The sequence below is a fragment of the Scyliorhinus canicula genome, chromosome 3 (assembly GCF_902713615.1).
Source record: "Scyliorhinus canicula chromosome 3, sScyCan1.1, whole genome shotgun sequence".
In the NCBI taxonomy this organism is placed as follows: domain Eukaryota; kingdom Metazoa; phylum Chordata; class Chondrichthyes; order Carcharhiniformes; family Scyliorhinidae; genus Scyliorhinus; species Scyliorhinus canicula.
Genome location: NC_052148.1, coordinates 194,870,191 through 194,895,402, shown reverse-complemented (window position 1 = coordinate 194,895,402; position 25,212 = coordinate 194,870,191). Strand labels below are relative to the sequence as shown.

The following is a 25,212-nucleotide window of genomic DNA, read 5'->3' as shown; positions in this document are numbered from 1 at the left end:
TCCCCCCCTCCCAATCCCCTTGCAACCTCCTTCGTGATTCTTACCTGCCTCACCAAGGGGTATAGGCCCTGGGTTGGCAGCAACAGCGAGTCTGGTCCATGGGATTGAGGATGATGATGATGGTGGTGATGATGACCCGCTATGTGGTGAGCGATGGTGCTCCGCATCATTTGACAACAGCTGAGTCCTGCTCACAGTAGTACCTTCAACTGCTCGCCTTGGTGATCTTTGCATGCGATCTGGCCATTCCTTCACACAATCCCATCGAATCCCTGGGGATGGGGGGAGATGACAGAAAGGACATAGTATTGGGCAGTCGGATGCGTGCAGCAACGGGGGGTGGGCAGCTGGTGGCCTTCATGGTCAGGGAATTCGGACATGGCAGCCAGTATGGATGCTGGCATGTGGCGTAGAGTGGGGAGCATGCACATAACCAGTGGGTTGGGCCCGGTCGCCCTCCAGGTGAGGGAGAGGGGTGGCTTTGGGTGTGTGGGACAGGGGTTAGTGCCAGAGGCACAGCGCTATCTACTCACCTGGGCCGCCCTAAGGTTGTGCAGCTTTTTGCGACATCCTTGGCAGTGGGGCCCACAGCGCTCATGACCTCTGCCACCTGTACTTAGGCCCTATGTAAGGCGGCAGGTGGCAACCTCCTTCCTACCCCAGGGTACAAACCTGGGAGCCACCCTCCGTGCAGCCATCATGTTGGCTGAGATGAGTGTGCGTGGGAAGTGGAGTGCTGATGCGGCTGCAACTTGACAGTCTTGCGAATTTCAATCCCGACGAATCACACACCATTTTACATAGAAACTGACTGTAAACGTTTCTTCAGGTATGTAAAGAGAAAAAGATTAATAAAAATTAACGTAGGCCTCTTACAGTCAAGAAAAGGGGGAATGCATAACATGGAACAAAGAAATGGCTGAGGAACTAAATTCGTACTTTTGCTAAATTCGTACTCTGCGACATTGCTTCACAAAGGAAGCCATGAATAATGTATCGGAAATTCTGAGAAGCACAACTTTTAGTGAGGAGCTGAAGGAAGTTAGTATTAGTAAAGAAATGTGGAAATTAATAGGATTGAAGGCAGACAAATCTCCTGGGCCTGATAATCTTCATCGCTGAGTACCTAAGGAAATGGCCTTAGAAATAGATCCATTGGTGGTCATGTTCTAAAATTCTTTGGACTCTGGAATAGTTCTTACAGATTGGAAGGTAGCAAATGTAACCTCGCTATTCAAAAGAAGAGGGAGAAAAGAAAAGAAAACGGGAAAGTATAGACCAATGATCCTAACGTCGGTAGTGGGGAAGTTGCTGGAGTCCATTATCAAGGATCTCATAGCACAGCATTAGGAAAGCAGTGGTGTAATTGTGGTAGTCACCCCTGTTGTATTATATTGTATATATGGGTATTACGGTAAGGCCCCTGTACTACAGGTACGGGGGTAGATCCCTGCCTGCTGGCTCCGCCCAGTAAGCGGAATATAAATGTGTGTGCTCTCCGAACAGTAGCCATTTCGTCAGCTGCTGTAGGAGGCCACATATCTCTGTATATTAAGGCATCGATTACATTCTACTCTCGTCTCGTCGTAATTGATAGTACATCAATTTATTACACAGAGATTTTTCAGAGATGGACCTCTGCATCTAACCGGATCACCTGCAGCTACATCCTCAAGCAGACAATGCCAAAAAGGACTTCGAACATTGGCTAGCTTGCTTTGAAGCATACATCAATCTCAGAAGCACAGAAGCTCCAGATTCTGTAAACGCGGCTGAGCTCCAATGTTTTTCCTCTCGTCCAGGACGTGCCTACCTACGCAGAGGCCATGGCGCTACTGAAGGAGAATTACGCTCAGCGGACCAACAAGATCTACGCCAGGCACCTCCTCTCCACATGGCACCAACTTCCCGGTGAGTCTTTGGAAGATTTCTGGGGTACCCTGCTCGCCCTGGTGAGAGACTGTGACTGCCAGGCCGTTTTGGCCACTGAACATTCGAACCTGCTAATGAGAGACGTGTTCGTTACGGGCATAGGGTTTGACTACATCTGCCAGTGCCTCTTAGAAGGGGCCACGTTTGACCTCGCGGCGACCAAGAAACCAGCACTCGCTCACGGTCGCCTCATGCAACGGACAGGCTTATGCCCCTGACCGGACGGCCCACCCACTTTGTGCATCGTGGACCCCGCCAGTGGCCATCCCATCGTGGACCCCATCAGGGACCGCCCTCAGCCAACCTCACGCCTGCGCCGCGCGGCAGCCAGCCAGCCCCGGGGGACCCAAGTGCTCCTTCTGCGGACAGACAAAACACCCAGCGCTCTGCAAGGTCTGTGGCAAGAAGGGACATTTCGCTACAGTGTGCCAGGCCTGCTCAATTGCCGCTATTGTCCCGGCACCCCCCACGTGCAGCCAGTGGGCGCCACCATCTTCCTCTCCTCAGACCACGTGCGGCCCGTGGGTGCCGCCATCTAGCTCCACTCACAACACGTGCGGCCCGTGGGCGCCACCACCTTGCCTGCCCCAGGACACGTGTGGCCCGAGGGTGCCGCCATCTTGCCTGCCCCAAGTCACGTGGGCCCGTGGACGCGCCATCTTACCCACCTCAGGACCCCTGCCCGTCGGGCACCTCATCGGGCCACTAATTGTCTGCAACCGCTGATGACCAGCCGCGTCTCTCCTCGGTCACGATCAACCAGTCTCGACCGCACAACCTCGCGACCGCTTCGACAAAGGTGAAGGTCGACGGGCACGAGATATCCTTCTTTCTGGACTCCGGGAGCACTGAGAACTTCATCCACCCCGATACGGTAAGGCGCTGCTCCCTCGCGGTATTCCACACTAACCAAAGAATCTTCTTGGCCTCTAGATCCTACTCCGTGGTGATCCAGGGGTACTGCATCGCCACCCTCACCGTCCAGGGCATAGAGTTCAGTGGCTTCCTGCTCTACGTCCCCGTCCCCCAACCTCTGTGCTGCCTTGCTACTCGGCCTGGACTTCCAGTGCAACCTCCAGAACCTTACCCTGAAATTTGGCGGGCCCCTACCACCCCTTACTGTGTGCAGCCTCGCGAACCTTAAGGTCGACCCGCCGTCCGTTTTTGCAAACCTCAACCCGGATTGCAAACCCGTCGGCACCAGGAGCAGACGGTACAGCGTCCAGGACAGGACCTTCTTCAGGTCTGAGGTCCAGCAGCTGTTGCGGGAAGGTATCATCGAGGCCAGCAACAGTCCCTGGAGAGCCCAAATGGTCGTGGTGAAAGCAGGGGAGAAAAACAGGATGGTCATTGACTACAGTCAGACCATCAATCGGTACACGCAGCTCGATGCGTACCCCCTCCCACGCATATCTGATATGGTCAATCAGATTGCACAGTACCGGGTCTTCTCGACAGTGGACTTGAAATCTGCCTACCACCAGCTCCCCATCCGTAAGGCTGATCGGCCATACACTGCGTTTGAAGCAGACGGCTGCCGTTACCATTTCCTTAGGGTTCTCTTTGGCGTCACCAACGGGGTCTCTGTCTTCCAATGGGAGATGGACCGAATGGTTGACCGGTACGGGCTGCAGGCCACTTTCCTGTACCTGGACAACGTCACCATCTGTGGCCACGACCAGCAGGACCATGATGCTAACCGTTCCAAATTTCTCCACACCGCCACACTCCTCAACCTAACTTACAACAAGGAGAAGTGTGTGTTCAGCACAAACCGATTAGCCATCCTTGGCTATGTGGTTCAGAACGGAGTTCTAGGGCCCGACTCCAACTGCATGCGCCCCCTCATGGAACTCCCCATCCCCCACTTCCCCAATGCCCTGAAATGATGCCTAGGGTTCTTTTCGTACTACGCCCAGTGGGTCTCAAACTATGCGGACAAGGCCCGCCCACTCATTCAATCCACCACTTTCCCACTGATGCCGAGGCTCACCAGGCCTTCAACCGTATCAAGGCCAACATCGCTAAGGCCGCGATACACGCAGTCGACGAGATGCTCCCCTTCCAAGTCGAGAGCGATGCATCGGACGTCAACCAGGCAGGCAGGCCCGTGACATTCTTTTCCCGCACCCTCCATGCCTCCGAAATTCGGCAGTCCTCCGTCGAAAAGGAGGCCCAAGCGATCGTTGAAGCTGCGCGACATTGGGGGCATTACCTGGCCTGCAGGAGATTCACTCTCCTCACTGACCAACGGTCGGTTGCCTTCATGTTTAACAACACACAGCGGGGTAAGATCAAAAATGATAAAATCTTGAGGTGGAGGATCGAGCTCTCCACCTACAATTACAAGATTTTGTATCGCCCCGGTAAGCTCAACGAGCCCCCGATGCCCTGTCCCGAGGTACATGTGCCAGCGCACAAGTGGACCGACCCTGGACCCTGCACGACGATCTCTGTCACCCAGGAGGAGTCACCCGCTTGTACCACTTCATTAAGGCCTGTAATCTGCCCTACTCCATCGAGGAAGTCAGGGCTATCACCAGAGACTGCCAGGTTTGTGCGGAGTGTAAACCGCACTTCTACCGGCCAGATCATGCGCGCCTGGTGAAGGTCTCCTGCTCTATGAACGCCTAAACAAGGACTTCAAAGGGCCCCTCCCCTCCACCAACCACAACATGTACTTTCTTAATGTGGTCCACAAGTATTCCCGATTCCCCTTCCCCATCCCATGCCCCGATATGATGTCTGCCACCATCATCAAAGCCCTCAACACCATCTTCGCTCTGTTCGGTTTCCCCGCCTACGTCCACAGAGACCAGGGATCCTCATTTATGAGCGATGAGCTGCACCTGTACCTGCTCAACAGGGGCATTGTCTCGAGCAGGACGACCAGCTGCAACCCTAGGGGAAACGGGCAGCTGGAGCGGGAAAATGGGACGGTCTGGAGGGCTGTACAGCTGGCCCGACAGTCCAGAAATCTCAAGGCCTCCCGCTGGCAGGAGATCCTCCTCGACGCCCTTCACTCCATTCGGTCGCTCCTTTGCACTGCGACTAATGAAACCCCCCCCCCCCCCCCACCCCATGAATGTCTCTTTGCCTTCTCCAGGAAGTCTACGTTGGGTTTCGCTCCCAACGTGGCTGGCAGCTCCAGGACCCATTCTCCTCCTCAAGCACGTGCGGCTCCACAAGGTGGACCCGTTGATTGAGAGGGTACAGCTACCCCACGCAGACCCGCAGTACGCCTACCTAGCGTACCCCGACGGCCGCCAAGTCACAGTCTCTCTCAGGGACATGGCATCAGCTGGGTCCCCACACCCCCTCCCCCCCTCTGCCCTGGCGCCACCCTCCCTCCCCCCAGCTCACCCCACCGCAGCCCCCGCTCCAGGACAACCCGTCCTCCCCTTGCTCCCACCCGGGGATGAAGAGGATTTTAACACGTTCCCGGAGTCACCGAAGACCAAGCCGACACCTGAATTGCCACCAGCACTGCGGCGCTCTCAAAGACAGATCAAGGCGCCTGATCATCTAAATTTGTAACCTTCTCTGTAATTTTAAAACCAGTCTGTATGTATATAGTTTTCCACCACCCCCGCTGGACTCATTTTTAACAGGTGGTGAATGTGGTAGTCACCACTGTTGTATTATACTGTATATATGGGTATTACGGTAACGCCCCTGTACTACAGGTACGGGTGGTAGATCACTGCCTGCTGGCTCCACCCAGTAGGCGGAGTATAAATGTGTGCGCTCTCCGAACAGCAGCCATTTCATCAGCTGCTGTAGGAGGCCACACATCTCTGTGTAATAAAGCCTCGATTACATTCTACTCTCGTCTCATCGTAATTGATAGTGCATCAGTAATCAGACAAAGTCAGCAAGGATTTATGAAAGGAAAATCATGCTTGACAAATCTGCTAGAATTCTTTGAAGATGTAACTAGTAGAGTTGACCAGAGAGAACCGGTGGATGTAGTTTATTTAGACTTTCAGAAGACTTTCGACAAGGTCTCACATAGCAGATTAATATGTAAAGTGCATGGGATTACGGGTAGTATCTTGAGATGGATAATAAGTTGGTCAGCAGACAGGATTCAGAATGTTGGAATAAATGGGTCTTTTTCTGATTGGCATGCATGACTAGTTTGGTACTGCAGGGATCGGTGCTGGGACCCCAACGGTTCACATTATATATTAATGATTTGGACGAGGGAACTAAATGCATTTCCGATTCTGTAGCCGCGCATGCGCACGGCGGTGGCCTGCAGTGGCTGCGCCGTGCTTCATAGCGGACTCAGCCCACGGATCTGGACCGCAAAAGTAGTGCCCCTCCTCGGCCGCTCGCGTGCCCTGGAGCGTCCGCCCACAGTTCCCCCAGCCCCGAATGAAGCCTCCCCCGCCCGCGGATCAGCTCTCCTCCGACTGTGGCAGCGCCGGAATACGTCCACAGCCACCACGTGAGGTTCCCTTTCAGTGTGAGCACATGCCATCGGGAACTCGGCCGGTTGGGGACAGAGCTTCGTGGGGCGGGCCTCATGCAATGGCCTGAGGCCGTGGATAATCGGCGCAGCGTACTCCTAGACTACGCCGCTTTTCAGGGGACGGAGAATATAAAAACCGGCGCAGCTCCCGATATTTGTGTCAAAACGGATTCTCCGCCCCGTCGCTGAACACAATTTCAGTGGAGAATCCAGCGCATGATCTCCAAATTTGCAGATGATACAAAGTTGGGTGGGAGGCTGAGCTGGTATTTAGACAAGCAGAGTGAGTGGGCACATGCATGGCAGATGCAGTATAATGTGGATAAATATGAGGTTATCCGCTTGGGTAGCAAAAATAGGAAAGCAGATTATTATTTGAATGGGAGTAAATTAAGAGAGGTGGATACTCAGCGAGACCTTGGTGTCTTCGTGCATCAGTCGCTGAACGTAGATGTGCAGAAACAGCAGGCAATAAAGAAGGCAAATGGTTCGTTAGCATTCATAGCAAGTGGCTTTGAGTAGAGGAATAGAGATGTTTTACTGCAATTGTATGGGGCTTTGGTGAGGCCACACCTGGAGTATCGTGTGCAGTTTTGGTGTCCATATCTGAGGAAAGATGTTCTTGTAATGGAGGGAGTGTAGCGAAGGTTTACCAGGCTGATTCTTAGGATAGTGGGACTGTCATCTGAGGAGAGACTAAATCGGTTAGGATTATATTCATTGGGGTTTGGAAGAGTGAGAAGGGTTCTCATAAAAACTTATCAAATTCTAACAGGATTAGACAGGGTAGATTCAGAAAGAATGTTCCTGGTGGTGGGGGAGTCCAGAACTAGGGGTCATAGTTTGAGGATAAGGGGTAAGCCTTTTAGGACTGAGGTGAGGAGAAATTTCTTCACCCAGAGATTGGTGAATCTGTGGAATTCGCTACCACAGAAAGTGATTGAGGTCAAAACGTTGTGTAATTTTAAGAAGGAATTAGATATAGCTTTTGGGGCTAAAGGGATCAAGGGATATGGGGGGAAGGCGGGATCAGGGTATTGAACTTGATGATCAGCCATGATCACAATGAAGGGCCAAATGGCCTCCTCCTGCTTGTATTTTCTTTGTTTCTAAATAATAATCCCCTGCATGTGAGGGAATCCTGTGATGGTGGAGAAGCTTTCTTCCTATACTCAGGGTGTGCCTCTGTGTCCTTGCTCCCATTCGTCCCTCTCTCCTGCCCTTTTGATGTCCAAAGCTCTATCCTTCTTGTGGAGGGAACCTCTTCATTCACCTGAGGAAGGAGCTGTGCTCCGAAAGCTAGTGATTCGAAACAAACCTGTTGGACTTTAACCTGGTGTTGTAAGACTTCTTACTGTGCTCACCCCAGTCCAACGCCGGCAACTCCACATCATGGCTTCCTGTGGAGGGTGTTGTTAGTCATCAACACTGGGCCCAAAAGGTCATGCTTTCATTGCGGACTTCCTTTTCATTAGATGGCTGTCAATTTGTCCTTAGCAGATTTTCCCACTGCAATTATATACTCCCATGATGCCAGAAGGATGATGATCCGATATACTGTTTAATCATTTGCTGCCCACTCTGCTTACCACCTGTGCAGCCATGGGCACCTGTTTCCCCTCCATGCCATTCACCCGTTTATGGGGCTGGATGAACATATTTCTGGATTTATGTGGCACTGTCACTTATGCCATCTGGAAAGGGCTAGCACTGATGCCAATTACCAACTCCTTCACTTCCAGGGCAACAATACATGCCAGGCCTTCAGCGACCCCCTCATCATATCATTCCAATGCATTTTGGAGATGAGATTACATTGCCTAGGGCACTGACCCCAAGCCAGGACCCAGGTGCAATGGGACAAAGCCACACATTGCATTGATAGCCATTGTACCAACATTTGTATCAATTATTGTCTCATGCTACCATCACAGAGAAACAACTGGTATTTTTATCGCAAAAAGTGGCATGTTACAATTTTTCATTCTAAATGAATAACTACTTCAAAAAACAAATTAATAATATTTTATTATCGCAAGTATAAAGTTACTGTGAAAAGCCCCTAGTCACCACATTCCGATGCCTGTTCGGGTAAGCTGGTATGGGAATTGAACCCATGCTGCTGGCCTTGTTCTGCATTACAAACCAGCTGTCTAGCCCACTGAACTCAGAACTTAATTTGAAAATAAAAGTCTTCTGTGTCATTCATTTGCATTTGCCTAGACTATGCTTCTTTATTTTTATAAGCACAAATTCAATGTGAATCGTGGGCCAAAACTGTTGCAAAAAATGGGCAAAAGCTGTCCAGACGATTGTTTTCAGCTCAGTGGAATGCAACAGCATTGTTGAATTACGAACATTCGAAATAGGAGCAGAAGTGGACCATTTGGCCCTTCAGGCCTGCTCCAACATTCAATAAGATCATGGCTGATCAGTTTGCGTTGGGGTCCACATTCCCCATCTGCCTCTCATAACTTTATATTCTTATTAGACAAGAGAATAAATGTACCTCCACTTTAAAAATATTCACTGACCCCACTTCCACCGACATCTGAGGTGGAGAATTCCAAAGTCGCACATCCATCTCAGAGAAAAGATTTCTCCTTATCTCTGTCCGATAAGGGGAACCCGTATTTCCTAGTTCTGGACGCACCGACAAGAGGAAACATCCTCTCAACATCCACCTTGTTAATACCATTCAAGATCTTATATACTTCGATATACTAATCCCACAACACATTTTAATTTTTTTGTTTCCTTTGCAAAATAGTATTAATTTATGGAATGTTCCTTTCATCACAAGTTCAACATTCGATAATCATTCTTCACTTGGTAACAAATCACAAAACAACTCAAATGTTTCATGTGCAATTAGTCACTGCAATTGTCCTAAATTTCCAGCAGGTGCCCCCAGAGATTAAAGATTTTGCAGATTAACTTTTGTTTGACAAGGAATAAATAATTCAACCATTACCAAGCTTCTGCATGAGGGTTCCAATGTCAAAGGTGAAGATGGCTTGCTGGGTATTAAATTATCTAACTATTGGTGGTTTAATCTGTATTGGACTACATATTTAACTGCTAAACATGCAGCTTTACTCATTCAAAAAGTATGAACCTTAACATTTGATTGGAATATTTTTGGCTATTTGTATCTGCCTCATGTCTTGCCACGTGCAGAGGAACCACCACTGATACTGATTACCAACTCCCTCACTTTTCATCCTTACCTCATGTCATATCACAAGCCATGGATATTAACATAGTTTGGACAGGTGCCTGCCCACTGGAGCATTGCCTTCAAGGGAGAGTGGGGAGGAGTTACTTTGCAGCAGGATATTGGGAAACATTTAAAAATTCTTAATTTAAATTTGCTGCTTTCTTTAATCAGTTGTAGGAAATTCAGTCTTTGGAAATATCTCCAACCCACTTCAGCTGGGATCGGCTTCTGGCAAGTAAATAGGTGCACATAACAATGAAGGTAATCCCATTAATGCTATGGTAATGTGTCAAGATAGACGGATTTTTAGTCTCCCAGGGAGTTAAGCAATATGGGAAGTAGGTTGGAAAGTGGAATTGAAGCTGAAGATTAGCCATGATCATATTGAATGGCAGAGCAAGCTTGACAGACCATTTGGTCTATTCCTGCTCCTATTTCTTATGTTCATTCCCTGTCCCAAATCTAGCCCTAGGGGGACAAAAGTCACAAAAACTGGAGGATCAATGAGAGGCTTTCCAGCTTAAGAGCAGCAGCAGGCTGCAATAAAGTTAAATAACTGAGTGCTGTCATGTGAGAGTGCCTTTAAGAATTGGATATTTAAGAAATGTACCTTTAAGAAATGAAGCTGATCATATTACTGAAGTGATGTCACAGTGGGGGTGCTGAGCTCACTTCTGCTTTTTGGGAGTTTTAGTTTCAGTTTGAAGAAAGCTTGGGTGTGGCTGTGAGCTGCATTGCTGGTGATCTCTGCCATGACGGACTAACTCTTAATCCTTTGGTGAAATCGGAATTGTAAAAAGGTCTCAGGATTGAATATAAATCTAATGTGCTTCTGTTTGAAGGATTTGTTAAGTCTTTTGGATATGTAAAGGAACAGTTTGCAGGATTGGGTAGTGTTATATTATTTTCAGGGTTATCTTTGAAGTAAGGGGTGTTAAGAGATCCAATGTTTATTTAAAAGGTTAATTTGAGTTCATGGAATAAACATTGTTTTGTTTTAAAAACCACGTGTCCATAATTGTAATACTACACTTGGGGGACAAGCCGTGTGCTTCAAAAGCAACAATCCATTAAAGGTGGGGGTTGGTTGAACTCCATGATACATTTTGGGGTTCTGAAAACACCTGACCCATAACAGTGGGTACTTCAACATGAAGACTCCCTTTCACCAACTTTTAAAAAATTGTTTAATTAAAAGTCATAAAAGCCATAAAAGCAACTAAGCCAGCATTTTGGCTGCACCACACACAGTCAAGCAGAGAGGGCTCTATGGGCCTCCCTGGAAAACGGCCACCCATTTCACCCTCCCCACCACCACCATGCCATCCCCCAGCTTGCCACTGGATACCCATCCCCAGGCAATTAAACCACCCAGTGTCATTTTAAAAAATGTTTTTGAGCTTTTGGTATACAGTATAAATATGAACAAATATGAGAGTTAAAAGAAAGAAAATAAGTAAAACTTAAACTATTTAAACATAGATCGGCTTCAACTATTTACATAGATAATCAGTTTCCCTTTTTAAAAATTTCTCCCTTACAGAGTTTCCAGTGGCAACTGTGTTCCCCTGTGTTTCGCTTCCCACTGGTTGTCCCTTTGCTTTTCTTCCCTTTGGTTCAGGTTGTTGTTGCACCTACCTCCCTCCCCCTTGTGTGTCTTGGTCTCTTGCTGGGCTTGGTAGAGTTTCATGTGCCCTCTTAAACTCCCCCCCCCCCCCCAAACTTCCTTCCTGTGCCATGGCTATTCCCTCCTGAGGGCAGCATTGTAGCATTGTGGTTAGCACAATTTCTTCACAGCCCCAGGGTCCCAGGTTCGATTCCCAGCTTGGGTCACTGTGCGGAGTCTGCACATTCTCCCCGTGTGTGCGTGGGTTTCCTCCGGGTGCTCCGGTTTCCTCCCACAGTCCAAAGACGTGCAGGTTAAGTGGATTGGCCATGCTAAAATTGCCCAGGTGATAGATTTGTTAGTGGGGGAGCATTTTGGAGGTAGTGACCACAATTCTCTGACTTTCACTTTAGTAATGGAGAGGGATAGGTGCGAGCAACAGGGCAAGGTTTATAATTGGGGGAAGGGTAAATACAATGCTGTCAGACAAGAATTGAAGTGCAGAAGTTGGGAACATAGGCTGTCAGGGAAGGACACAAGTGAAATGTGGAACTTGTTCAAGGATCAGGTACTGCGTGTCTTTGATATGTATGTCCCTGTCAGGCAGGGAAGAGATGGTCGAGTGAGGGAACCATGGTTGACAAGAGAGGTTGAATGTCTTGTTAAGAGGAAGAAGGAGACTTATGTAAGGCTGAAGAAACAAGGTTCAGACAGTGCGCTGGAGGGATACAAGATAGCCAGGAGGGAACTGAAGAAAGGGATTAGGAGAGCTAAGAGAGGGCATGAAAAATCTTTGGCGGGTAGGATCAAGGAAAACCCCAAGGCCTTTTACACATACGTGAGAAATATGAGAATGACTAGAGTGAGAGTAGGTCCGATTAAGGACAGTAGCGGGAGATTGTGTATTGAGTCTGAAGAGATAGGAGAGGTCTTGAACAAGTATTTTTCTTCAGTATTTACAAATGAGAGGGGCCATATTGTTGGAGAGGACAGCGTGAAGCAGACTGATAAGCTTGAGGAGATACTTGTCAGGAAGGAAGATGTGTTGCGCGTTTTGAAAAACTTGAGGATAGACAAGTCCCCCGGGCCTGACGGGATATATCCAAGGATTCTCTGGGAAGCAAGAAATGAAATTGCAGAGCCGTTGGCAATGATCTTTTCGTCCTCGCTGTCAACAGGGGTGGTACCAGAGGATTGGAGAGTGGCGAATGTCGTGCCCCTGTTCAAAAAAGGGAATAGGGATAACCCTGGGAATTACAGGCCAGTTAGTCTTACTTCGGTGGTAGGCAAAGTAATGGAAAGGGTACTGAGGGATAGGATTTCTGAGCATCTGGAAAGGCATTGCTTGATTAGGGATAGTCAGCACGGATTTGTGAGGGGTAGGTCTTGCCTTACAAGTCTTATTGAATTCTTTGAGGAGGTGACCAAGCATGTGGATGAAGGTAAAGCAGTGGATGTAGTGTACATGGATTTTAGTAAGGCATTTGATAAGGTTCCCCATGGTAGGCTTATGCAGAAAGTAAGGAGGCATGGGATAGTGGGAAATTTGGCCAGTTGGATAACAAACTGGCTAACCGATAGAAGACAGAGAGTTGTGGTGGATGGCAAATATTCAGCCTGGAGCCCAGTTATCAGTGGCGTACCGCAGGGATCAGTTCTGGGTCCTCTGCTATTTGTGATTTTCATTAACGACTTGGATGAGGGAGTTGAAGGGTGGGTCAGTAAATTTGCAGATGATACGAAGATTGGTGGAGTTGTGGATAGTGAGGAGGGCTGTTGTCGGCTTCAAAGAGACATAGATAGAATGCAGAGCTGGGCTGAGAAGTGGCAGATGGAGTTTAACCCTGACAAGTGTGAGGTTGTCCATTTTGGAAGGACAAATCTGAATGCGGAATACAGGGTTAATGGTAGGGTTCTTGGCAATGTGGAGGAGCAGAGAGATCTTGGGGTCTATGTTCATTGTTCTTTGAAAGTTGCCACTCAAGTGGATAGAGCTGTGAAGAAGGCCTATGGTGTGCTAGCGTTCATTAGCAGAGGGATTGAATTTAAGAGCCGTGAGGTGATGATGCAGCTGTACAAAACCTTGGTCAGGCCACATTTGGAGTACTGTGTGCAGTTCTGGTCACCTCATTTTAGGAAGGATGTGGAAGCTTTGGAAAAGGTGCAAAGGAGATTTACCAGGATGTTGCCTGGAATGGAGAGTAGGTCATACGAGGAAAGATTGAGGGTGTTAGGCCTTTTCTCATTAGAACGGAGAAGGATGAGGGGCGACTTGATAGAGGTTTATAAGATGATCAGGGGAATAGATAGAGTAGACAGTCAGAGACTTTTTCCCCGGGTGGAACACACCATTACAAGGGGACATAAATTTAAGATAAATGGTGGAAGATATAGAGGGGATGTCAGAGGTAGGTTCTTTACCCAGAGAGTAGTGGGGGCATGGAATGCACTGCCTGTGGTAGTAGTTGAGTCGGAAAATTTATGGACCTTCAAGCGGCTATTGGATAGGTACTTGGATTAGGGTAGAATAAGGGAGTGTAGGTTAACTTCTTAAGGGCAGCACGGTAGCATTGTGGATAGCACAATTGCTTCACAGCTCCAGGGCCCCAAGTTCGATTTCGACTTGGGTCACTGTCTGTGTGGAGTCTGCACATCCTCCCCGTGACTGCGTGGGTTTCCTCCGGGTGCTCCGGTTTCCTCCCACAGTCCAAAGATGTGCAGGTTGGGTGGATTGGCCATGACAAATTGTCCAAAATTCTATGATTAACCTAGGACAAAAGTTCGGCGCAACATCGTGGGCCGAAGGGCCTGTTCTGTGCTGTATTTCTCTATCTATCTATCTAGTGTCCAAAATTGCCCTTAGTGTTGGGTGGGGTTGCTGGGTTATGGGGATAGGGTGGAGGTGTGGGCTTGGGTAGGGTGCTCTTTCCAAGAGCCGGTACAGAATCGATGGGTCGAATGGCCTCCTTCTGCACTGTAATTTCTGATTCAAATTTCTATGATATTTGGCTTCCTAGTTGTTGGCTACAAACAGGTTTTGGAACAACCAAGTGAATAGCTTCCGACCTTCGGGTAGCAAATTTAAGTTTCTCCATTTGGAGAAATTCCAACAGTTCGGACAGCCGGTGTTGCTGCTGACTGCCAGCCGAGCAGGATTCTCTGGCGGGCGATAGGAGATAAAGCCAAGGTCATCGGCCCTCACCCCCCCCCCCCCCCCCCCCCCCCGTAGATCTGGTCATTCTGACTCCCTAAAGACTGCCACCCTTGGGCATAGCTCCACCCTCATCCCCATCACCTTGGACATTGCCTCAAAGAAGGCTGTCCAAAACCCAGCGAATCCAGGGAAAGACCAGAACATGTTTGCATGGTTGGCCATGCCGCCTTGGCACTGTTCACATCTATCCTCCACTCCGGGAAGAACCTGCTCATTCGGGTTCTGGTTAAGTGGGCTCTGTGTACCAATTTTAACCGCATTATGCTTCGCCTTGTGCGGGTGGAGGTGGAGTTGACCCTGTGCAGTGCTTCACTCCAGAGACCCCATCCTATTTCAAACCCCACGTCTTCCTCCCACTGCTCCCTTGTCTTGTCCAATTGGGTGTTGGCCCTTCTTAGCAGTTGCCCGTAGATGTCACCATAGTTCCCTTTCCCTAAGATGTCTACGTACAGCTGGTCCTATTTTCGTGGTGGTCGTGGGTATATCCTTGTTTCCCTTCGTAGGAAGTTTTTGGGTTGTAGGTACCTAAGTTTGTTTCGCCCCATCAGCTGGCATCTTTCTGTCAACTCTTTGGGCGTTGTTAGCCTGTTGTTGGTATGAAAATCCCTAACTGTCAGCATCCCCCCGTTCTCTCTCCACCTTTTGTAGTTGCCGGTGTGAATCTGTGTTTTTTGCAGATGGGGGCTTTATCTGACATAAAGCGACAGTGTTAGTCAATACAACACATGCAGCCCAGGGGGTGGGTAGGCGATAGCCTCAATGGCTAGGGCATCCAGCCATGGTGGTTGTGTGGTGCAGGATGGGAGTTTGGCTGCCCTCCGGAAAGGTGGGGGGAGGCTTACGGGTATGTGGGACATGGTTAGCACCAGGGGCACTGCTGCTTACTCACCCTGAGGAGGTCATGCAGTTTTTGCAGCCACTGTTGGCTTTCCGGATGGTGTTGCCCATGGCGCTCCGGGCCTCTTCCAGCTGCATCCAGGCACAATGAATGGCGGTGGCTGGCAGCCTCCTTCCCGAGCTGGGGTACAGGGTCATTCGCCGCTCAGCCACTGCTTCCAGCTTGGCGTCTGTGAACCTCAGGGATGCTCTCCTCGCTGCCATCTTGTTGGCTGGGATGGTGTGTGTAAGGGGAGAATTGTTTATATGTGGCTGCAGCTTGTCAGCCTTTGGGTGTCAATCGCTAAACCGATGAATCCGGCATCGTTTCTCATTGGAAACGATTGTGTTCCATGTGGCGCCAGTGCTTGCCCCTTAACAGTAGCGGAATCGGTCCAACTGTGGCTCCGGTTTTTCTGTCGTGTACACGAATCCTGCATTGGTGTCAGCATTTAGTATCAGAAATGGAAAATCCCACCTCTTTTATTTTTATCAAAATTAGCCAGAAACAGAAAACACAAGTTCATAAAAACAACAGCTGCATGGTTACAAATTAACTTTTAAAAATTCTAGGAAGACTTAACACAGGTTCTCTTAAAATTTAGAGCAAAGCAGAAATAAAATGCAAAAATATAAAATTGCAAAAATTACTGATTGCAGATCTCAAGCGTGGGTCAGGGTAGATCAGGGTGGCAATGAGGTGGCAGTTCAGATCAGTGCTGCATTCAATGCAACTATCGTGTAATATGGTGTGCCTTCATAGGAAGGCCAAAGCACTGCAAACATAGCATATTGCAGTGAAAAGTAGGGGGAGAGGTTCAAGTGCCAAGGTTTTCTGGACAAACCTCCATGGTTCCCGCTGAACTGCTGGCCTGGCACCTGCATGCATTGTAAGGAGGCGGGTAGGTTAGGGGAAGCATCTGGAGGTGGTCCTCAAGACCAGGGGTTGGGATTTTTCTGCGCAACCCGCCGCGTGTTTTTCGGCGGCAGATCTTCTGGTCCCACCATTGACAACTGGATTTTCTGTTGAATTCACCCCTCGCGTCGGGAAGCCCGAGACAGGGGTGCACCTTTTGTAGGACTGGAGGATCCTGCCGGCGAAAACAGCCAGTAAATTCCGGCCTGGGATTGTCCACCTGCCATGGACATGGTTCATTTAGGAGGCAGGTCCCCCCCAGAGAGAAATGACACTTAAGATGGAAGATCTTACAACCATTGGGATCAAGACAGCAGCAACCCCATGGTCACTTGCAGATGCAGCGTCAGGTAGAAAGCATCTGAAAGCAGCAGAGGGAACCTCGAGCAGGTTCCAATATAGAGATCAAGGTGCACTGCGATGTAGAGACAGAGGATGAACTATCTCTAGTTGTCAGGACGACAGTGTCTCCAAAGACTGTGCCTCTTCCAGAAGGCTGTCACAGATGAGCTGAATAGGTATTAGTGATCACCTGAGGCTATTGCCAGTGAAGGTCACCATAGATCTTATTTTCTCTGGCACCAGTTTATTCTAAGGGCTCACTGGAGGTATGTGTGGCACATCATTGCATCAAGATTGTGATTGCTATCCTGTTCAGGAGAGCCAGCCAATACATCCATTATTGCACTGATCCAAACAGAGATCCAAAGGATGCAGGACCATTACTATATTCTCCAGGTTATGATGGAAATGTTATTTTAATGTTTTTGAGGATATTATGTTGATCTGTGGAAATGCTGTGTGTGTCGTATATGACTAATTTAATTAAGCTGGGGACTGAGTGTCCATGGAATTAAGAACAGCAAAGAGGCTAGGAATGAAAATCAGGCATTTGAAGTAAAGTTGGATATTCTGCAAGTATGCACAACATGAGTAGAAATTTACATTTGAAGATAAGTGAGGATTTTGACTTTTAGCTGTTACATTTCAAAAGGAGGTCAGAAGAACTTTACAACCTAACAAAGGTCATAATAAGTAAATGTATTGAATTTTATTTTACCCGCAAATAGTGGCCATAAGGAGAACATAAAAGGTGTTTATATTCTGGGAAATGTAAATTTCAAAGGGAGATAAGGGAAAAGATGAAGCAGGAAAAATATATTTAAAGAGATTTTGGAAGCTCTGCTAAGTGTGGCTATGTGAGATCCTAAAGCGAGTGCTGTGCTGGGATAGAACTGTGAAGAGGTAAAGTGAGCAGCTTTCAGTTACCCGAGAGAAGTGTCTGTTTCAGAAAGCAGGATTTCCACAATTGAGTGACAGGAAGAAGCCCAGTGAAATATCTCCTCTAAAGCAACAGGGGGTTGTGCCTTGTGGTAATTAAAGAATTTATTTTATAGATTACGTTTCTGTGAGGAAAGGGGTGTTTATTTGTGAATTTAACCAAGTAATAATCTTTTGGGGAAATGTTCTGTAAGACTAATTTTAACTATGCAAATGTAATCTTGTTTGTTTGCGTTTTCTATTCTTAATAAATGTAATTAATATAATTTAGTACTTAAAATCTCCAAACATTTACAGGATTTGTGATCCCTGAATTTCCTTATAGTAACGTACAAATTGAAACTTATCCCTTTGGGATTTGGTTAGCATAACAATTACCGCCTGCCAGATCATAACGAGGTGCAAGGTGTAATAAACTCCATGTATGTGGCCACCTCGGCACACACATTCCAGCTAGCAGCCTTCATTAATAGGAAGTGATTCCATTTATTCAATGACTAACTGGACTGCAGCCACCACCAATGTATCCTGCAGGCGTGTGCACAGTACCTGGGAATTGTGCCATTGTCTACATTCCCAGGCACTCCTGGGTGCTCGAACTTCTCAGTCTCCCCGTTTGTTGTAAGATTGGATTCATTGTGACAAGGGCTATCCTACCGGTTAGAGGCTTCTGTTTCCAGTGAGGAACCCCAGGGTGGAAGCAGAGGAGAAAAACAGCCAAGTAGTGACCCAAGCCCTCATTGAGCAAGTGCCTGGTTCATTCCAGTGGGGCACTTCATTATGATTCAGCAAGGATATTCAGGATTGTGGTGGTCTGCTAGGCTTTGCACAACTTGGTGCTGCAGAGGATTCTGTAAAATAATGATGAAGTGGAGTGCAAAGCAGCCTCAGAATAGGAGAATAATGAGGAAGCTGATGACCAGCTGTAACATCCTGACAGACATGAAGGACAGTATGAAAGCACAATGGCATAGGCGCTAGGGAGGCTTTGGGAGGTGCTCATGCATACATCTTTGAGATAGTTATTCCCATATCATCCTTCCCATCAAATAACAACGCGCTTTCTCTCCACTATTGCTGTTTACCTCAGTTACAAGATTCTGCTCCTGCAGCCACTATCTTCTGCATGGTCCAGTGGTGACTACAATAACTATGATCCCTCCTCGACAGCCATTGCAATGAACCATCGTATTCCTTAGATGGCCTCCAAATACGATAAATGATAGAAGGGTCACCATATTGAAGGAATTCTCTTCCACAGAAGGTTGTAAATGTATTTAAGGCTGTAATAGACAGATTTCCAGCCTCAGTGAATCATGGGATATGGGCAGCAGGTGAGAAAGTGGAGCTAAGGTTGATGATCAGCCATGTTCGTATTGGATGGCAAAGCAGGTTCAGGTATGCATATGGTCTACTTTCTACTCCTATTTCTTATATTGTTATATTTTGAGATGGAAATGTCAAGAAAATGAATGACAATTTTAACATTGGCACAAATAAGCAGTAACTCTTTATCATTGTATGTCCAAATGCAAGGGGCGGCACGGTCGCACAGTGGTTAGCACTGTTGCTTCACAGCTCCAGGGTCCCAGATTCGATTCCGGCTTGGGTCACTGTGTGAAATCTGCACGTTCTTCCCGTGTCTGTGTGGGTTTCCTCCGGGTGCTCCGGTTTCCTCACACAGTCCAAAGATGTGCAGGTAAGGTGGATTGACCATGCTAAATTGTCCCCTATTGTCCAAAAGATTAGGTGGGGTTACTGGGTTACGGGGATAGGGTGGAGGTGTGGGCTTAAGTAGGGTGCTCTTTGCAAAGGCTGGTTCAGACTCGATGGACCGAATGGCCTCCTTCTGCACTGTAAATTCTATGATTTTATGAAATGCATTTTCTTAATTCTCTTATGAATGCTCCTCCATGGTGTCAGCTGCAGGATCAGCACCTCGAGGTACTGGTGGCACTACAGAGGGGCTGAAGAGCCACTGTTCACATTTGGAATGCCCTGAGAGGAGTCTCCACAAGCAGAAACCAGCCACTCCTCCTCCCTCAAAAGGCACACATACCTCCCACTAACTTGAGATGGGCAAGGAGCAGAGGAAATTCTAAGTGCCTCATCCATCTCTTGCCTTGTCACTTCTCTATTGATCTAATGGACAAAGCAATGGCATGCAGATTCAGTGACTGGTCTGCTGGACCTGACTCTCTATGAGAGTCACCAATCTCTTGGAAATAGAAGCATAGAAGTAGGGCAGCATGGTAGCATGATGGTTAGCATAAATGCTTCACAGCTCCAGGGTCCCAGGTTCGATTCCCGGCTGGGTCACTGTCTGTGCGGAGTCTGCACGTCCTCCCCGTGTGTGCGTGGGTTTCCTCCGGGTGCTCCGGTTTCCTCCCACAGTCCAAAGGTGTGCGGGTTAGGTGGATTGGCCATGCTAAATTGCCCGTAGTGTCCTAAATAGTAAGGTTAAGGGGGGGGTTGTTGGGTTACGGGTATAGGGTGGATACGTGGGTTTGAGTAGGGTGATCATGGCTCGGCACAACATCGAGGGCCGAAGGGCCTGTTCTGTGCTGTACTGTTCTATGTTCTATTCCTGGCCTGGGATGAACTTCTTCACTGCCTAAGCTAGGATATGCATAGCCCTTTGGCTCTCCAGCGGATTTGAATGCTCATCTCATCTGACATCTGTTGCCTCACTAATGACAAAAAAGATATGTCATCAGCCGAGGGCTCAATATTGCGTGGCCTCCCACAGTACTCCAAAGATCAGTGGCCTCAGCTATCACACCCTCCAAAAACTGACCAGGCACTTGTGTGGATTCTCACCAGGTTATGACACTGAATATGAGCACAAATACATACCCACTGATGTCAGAGTATCTGTACTTGAAGGGTGTAGGAGAATGATCTGGCACTGGACAGAATACATTAGTCTATTCTAAAGCAACCAAGCAAGATTTGCACCCCTTGAGTGAGGTTCGTCCATTCCTTTCATAGGAGATGCTGCGGCCTGACCCCATTGTCACAGACCGGGTGGACTCTCCCTCCCTAACATCGCCACACTCACACTTACCCATTTGTTAACCCCTAAACAAACTGAGGTGTGGGTACACACCTTGGCGAAATGGAAAACAGCATTCACATGCTTACAGCACTGTAGCCAGATTCTGCAGATGACCTCAGAAATATTGACCTTTGCAGTATCTCTCCAGGGTCGCTTGGTTAGGCAGAGGTCTCTTCCTATTGTTCCTTTCAATGAGTACTTCTTGTCTTTCCCAAGTAGCCTGGAGGAGAACATGCAGGAAAATAGTCACTGAACTGTAGAGCCATCAGTCATCTCCCTTCTGCTGGCTTTTGCAATGCCTCCATAATTGTCCAGTTGGCTGGGTCTTTAATAAAAGTTGGCCCCAGGGAAGTCTTGCTTTAGGGAAAGCTGATTACAAGGAAGGCATCCTTCAGCCAATGCAGGCCCCAGTTCACAAATATTTCAAGCAAGGAAGGTTCCAGATAAAGAAAGCTTCGAATATAGAAGGCTTCAAGGATGGAAGGTGTCAGCTGCATTCTGATGCTGGCAACCCTTTAAAGGTGACACTTGCCCATCAATTAGCATCTGCTGCTGCCGTGGCAATGACCTTAATGTTTGCCTCCATCCTGGGATAGTCAGCTCCCCCATCTGCTGGTGGTTAGCTGGCTGACCAGCCAGTGCAAGATAACAGTGAAACCCGGGAGCGCCAGCACCGCACCCAATTCCGGCTCCAGTAACCTCATCTTGGTTCTGCTGATAAATTTCTGACCTCAGCATTTTTGTCTGTTTTTCTCTCAGTTTCAGTTATGTCATGAATTTGAGTGTTTATAACTAACAACAATACAAATGTATGAAAATTAAAGGCTTTTTATGTTCAAAATTCAGTTTTTTACATATACTGAAAAATTAGGGGAAATGTTTGACCCTGAAAACCATCAATTGTGTCAGGATCACATCTTGTGCTGACACTGTTAGATTTTGCATACTGTGTGTCACTTAGGTGAGATCGCTAGTGTCCATACCATCAAAAGTTCATTGTGAAAGTTCAGTTGTCGTTTTAATTCTTAAATTAGCAGTACTGTTCTGGTTCTGGAATGGGGAAAGGGGCGCTTCATCTCTCCAGGGAAAACCTTGGCAATAACCCCAGAAGTTCCTTTTGCTGAAGACAAGGAGCTCTATCTGACCAGCATCTCTCTTGACCCTTCCATGACCTCTGATTTGTCATGCTGTTTGTTTGACATCCAGTACTGAATGAGTAGATAATAGATTTATAAACAAATTGGCAGAATGTGACCCAAGGTACCTCCCAAAGATGTGTACTGGGACCATAGTTTTTCACTACATTTACTAAGACAGATGCCTATTTCCAGTTGGGCAACATTGCCCAGCTAATTGATGTTAAAACCCTCCATGCCTTTGTTACCTCTGGACTGGTCTATTCCAATGCACTCCTGGCTGACCCCCCCCCCCCCCCCCCCACAATCTGTAATCCAGACATCATCCAGAACTCTGCTGCCTGTGTCCTTCTTTGCTCCAAGATGAGTTCACTCATCACTCATGATTGTTAGCGTTCATTGGTTTCTGGTTAACAATGCCTTGTTTTAATCTTCTCAAATTGTTTTCAAATCCCTCTATGGCCTTGCCACTCCTGATCTCTGTAATCTCCACCAGTCCCAAAACACTGAGATATATAGACTCCTCTAAGTCTAGCCTTTTGAGCATGCTCCACCATTAGTGGCTATGGCTTCAGTTGCCTCAGTTCTAAGTTCTTGAATTCCCTCCCAAAACCTTTCTTCCTCTCTCCATTTCTTTTCTCCTTGAAGATGCTTCTTAAAACCTACCTTTTTAAGTAACCTTAAAATCACTGTAGATGCCTTGATGTCAAATTTTGCTTTATAACAATCATCGAATCCCTACAGTACAGAAGGAGGCCATTTGGCCCATCGGGTCTGTACCAGCCCTCTAAAAGAGCACCCCACCTAGGTTCAATCCCCCACTCTATCCCCATAAGCCCATCGAGGCGCACTTTAGCATGATCAATCCACCTAACCTACACATCTTTGGACTGCAGGAGGAAACAGTAGCACCCGGAGGAAACCCACACAGACACAGGGTGAACATGCAAACTCCACACACTCACCCAGGGTCAGAATCGAACCCAGGTCCCTGGCGCTTTGAAGCAGCAGTACTAACCACTGTGCCACCGGGCTGCCAGTGAAATATCTTAGTTTATTACAATATTGCCACCATTTAAATACACATTGCTCTTGTTGTCTCAAGCTAGGAATTGTGGATGAGTAGAGAGATTTAGGAGTCCAAGTAATGTATTGTCTAATTTGTTTTTAATGCATAGACAATTTGTTTAACTGCGTGGCCCCAATAATTATTTTTTGCACCACCACACACATGATAACTGAAAGGGGTCAACTGTGCTGCATTTGTGGTCCAAGTACGAAAATCATTGGAAGCATCTGTACAGGTATAAAGAATAATTAACAAGGATTGTGGAATTTTGGCCTTCACCTTGAGGACTGGAATACAAAGGCTTACAGCTGTACAGAACATTGATTAGACTCCATCTGGAATATTACATTTAGTTCAGGGCTCCACACATCAGGAGGATGTAATGGTATTGGAAAGTATGCAGCACAGTATGACAGTGGAACTAAAAGCTTTAAATTATGAGAACAAGTTCCATGGATTCAGTTTGTATTTCCTTGGATATAGAAGTTTATGGGGAGAATTAGTTGAGATGTTCAAGGCCAGGATAAAGATGATTAAAGGTAAGTATAGATGGAGAAAAACAATTTTCCATGGTAAGATTGTGTACAACAAAGGGGTGTAACCCTGGGCCCATTAAAGACTGATATCTAAAAGCAGTTTTTCACAAAGAACTAGGTCCATTTCCCCCCCAAAACTGTTGAAGATACATCAATTGGAAATTACAAAACTGAGATTGACCCTTATAGGGTATAGAGGGTGATAAAACTAATGGGGATAGCTGTAGTTAGGGTACAGGTTAATCATAATGTAAACATATGGCAGAACAGCCAAGGGGATGATTGGCCTACTCTTGTTCCTATGTTCCCCTCAGGCCTGCCACAAACACCATTCCCTCCAACTCCTTCCAGGTCACTGAGGCTGAAACATAGCTTTTGCATTCACAGAATCGTATATGACCGTGAGCTGTAATTATGATCTTCATTTCCTCTCCATCAACAAGATTACATCGACCTCTGTAATATCCAAAATCTATGTTCCTATCTTGGCTTTTTATTACTAAAACCCTCACCTATGCCTTTGGTAACCCTAGATTTGACTATTCTAATGCTCTTCCAGCTGCGTTCCCACCTAAAATGCTTCATAATGCTGAATTTATCCAAAACTCTTCAGTCTGTAAACTTGCCTGTACTAAATTTAACCCTACATCTTCCCTGTGCTTCCTGACCTATATTGTCTTCCGATCTTAGATTTTATTTTTTTTTAAATAATTTTTATTGAAATTTTTTGAAAAATATATATCAACAAAACAATACAATAATAACAATAACAATAATAATAATAAACACCCCCGGCACCCATAACAACGCATATAACAAACCCCCCACCCCCCCAACCCCAATAAACAACAGAATAAATGAACAATAAGCAAATTAACTTAAACACTATCCTCTAAACCCCCCCCCCCCCCCCCCCGGGTTGCTGCTGCTGCTGACCTAGTACCTTATCGTTGAGCCAGAAAGTCGAGGAGAGGCTGCCACCTCCTAAAGAACCTTGTATCGACCCCCTCAGGGCGAACTTGACCCTTTCCAACTTAATGATTCCCGCCATGTCATTAATCCAGGTCTCCACACTCAAAAGGTCTCGCATCTTTCCACTGCAGCAAGATCCTCCGCCGGGCTACTAGGGACGCAAAGGCCAAGACATCGGCCTCTTTCGCCTCCTGCACTCCCGGCTCCACCCCATCCCCAAATATCACGAGTCCCCAGCCTGGCTTGACCCTGGATCCCACCACCCTCGACACTGTCCTCGCCACCCCCTTCTAGAACTCCTCCAGTGCCGGGCATGCATAGAACATATGGGCATGGTTCGCTGGACTCCCCGAACACCTGACGCACCTGTCTTCGCCCCCAAAGAACCTACTCATCCTAGATCCGGACATGTGGGCCCGGTGCAGCACCTTGAACTGGATGAGACTAAGCCTCGCACATGAAGAGGAGGAATTCACCCTCTCCAGGGCGTCCGCCCATGTCCCCTCCTCAATCTGCTCCCCCAGCTCCACCTCCCACTTAGCCTTCAGCTCCTCTACCGATGCCTCCCCCATCTCCTGCATTACCTGATAGATTTCAGACACTTTCCCATCCCCAACCCACACCCCCGAAAGCACCCTATCCCTTACCCCCGCGGGGGCAGCAAAGGGAACCCCTCCACCTGTCGCCTAGCAAACGCCTTGACCTGAAGGTACCTGAACATATTCCCCGGGGGGAGCTCAAACTTCTCCTCCAGTTCACCAAGGCTCGCGAACCTCCCGTCAATAAACAGGTCTCCCAACTTCCTAATGCCCGCCCTGTGCCACCCCAGGAACCCACCATCCATGTTCCCTGGGACAAACCGGTGGTTCCCCCGCAGCGGGGCCTCCACTGAGCCCCCCACTTCCCCCGTGTCGCCTCC

At 47.7% G+C, this 25,212-nt stretch overlaps 1 protein-coding gene across 5 annotated transcripts in view; it reads left to right on the top strand.

The window, feature by feature from the left end:
* ttc29 (tetratricopeptide repeat domain 29) overlaps positions 1-25,212 on the top strand; it is a 666,158-nt gene that overhangs the window by 61,534 nt on the left and 579,412 nt on the right. The window contains exon 1 of one of the 5 annotated variants that reach the window (XM_038791954.1): positions 9,819-9,890. The exons of the other annotated variants lie outside the window; for them this stretch is intronic. The gene's annotated coding sequence lies outside the window, so the exon portion shown is untranslated. Of the gene's footprint in view, positions 1-9,818; positions 9,891-25,212 lie in introns of those variants that run through there. 5 annotated transcript variants of the gene reach the window in all.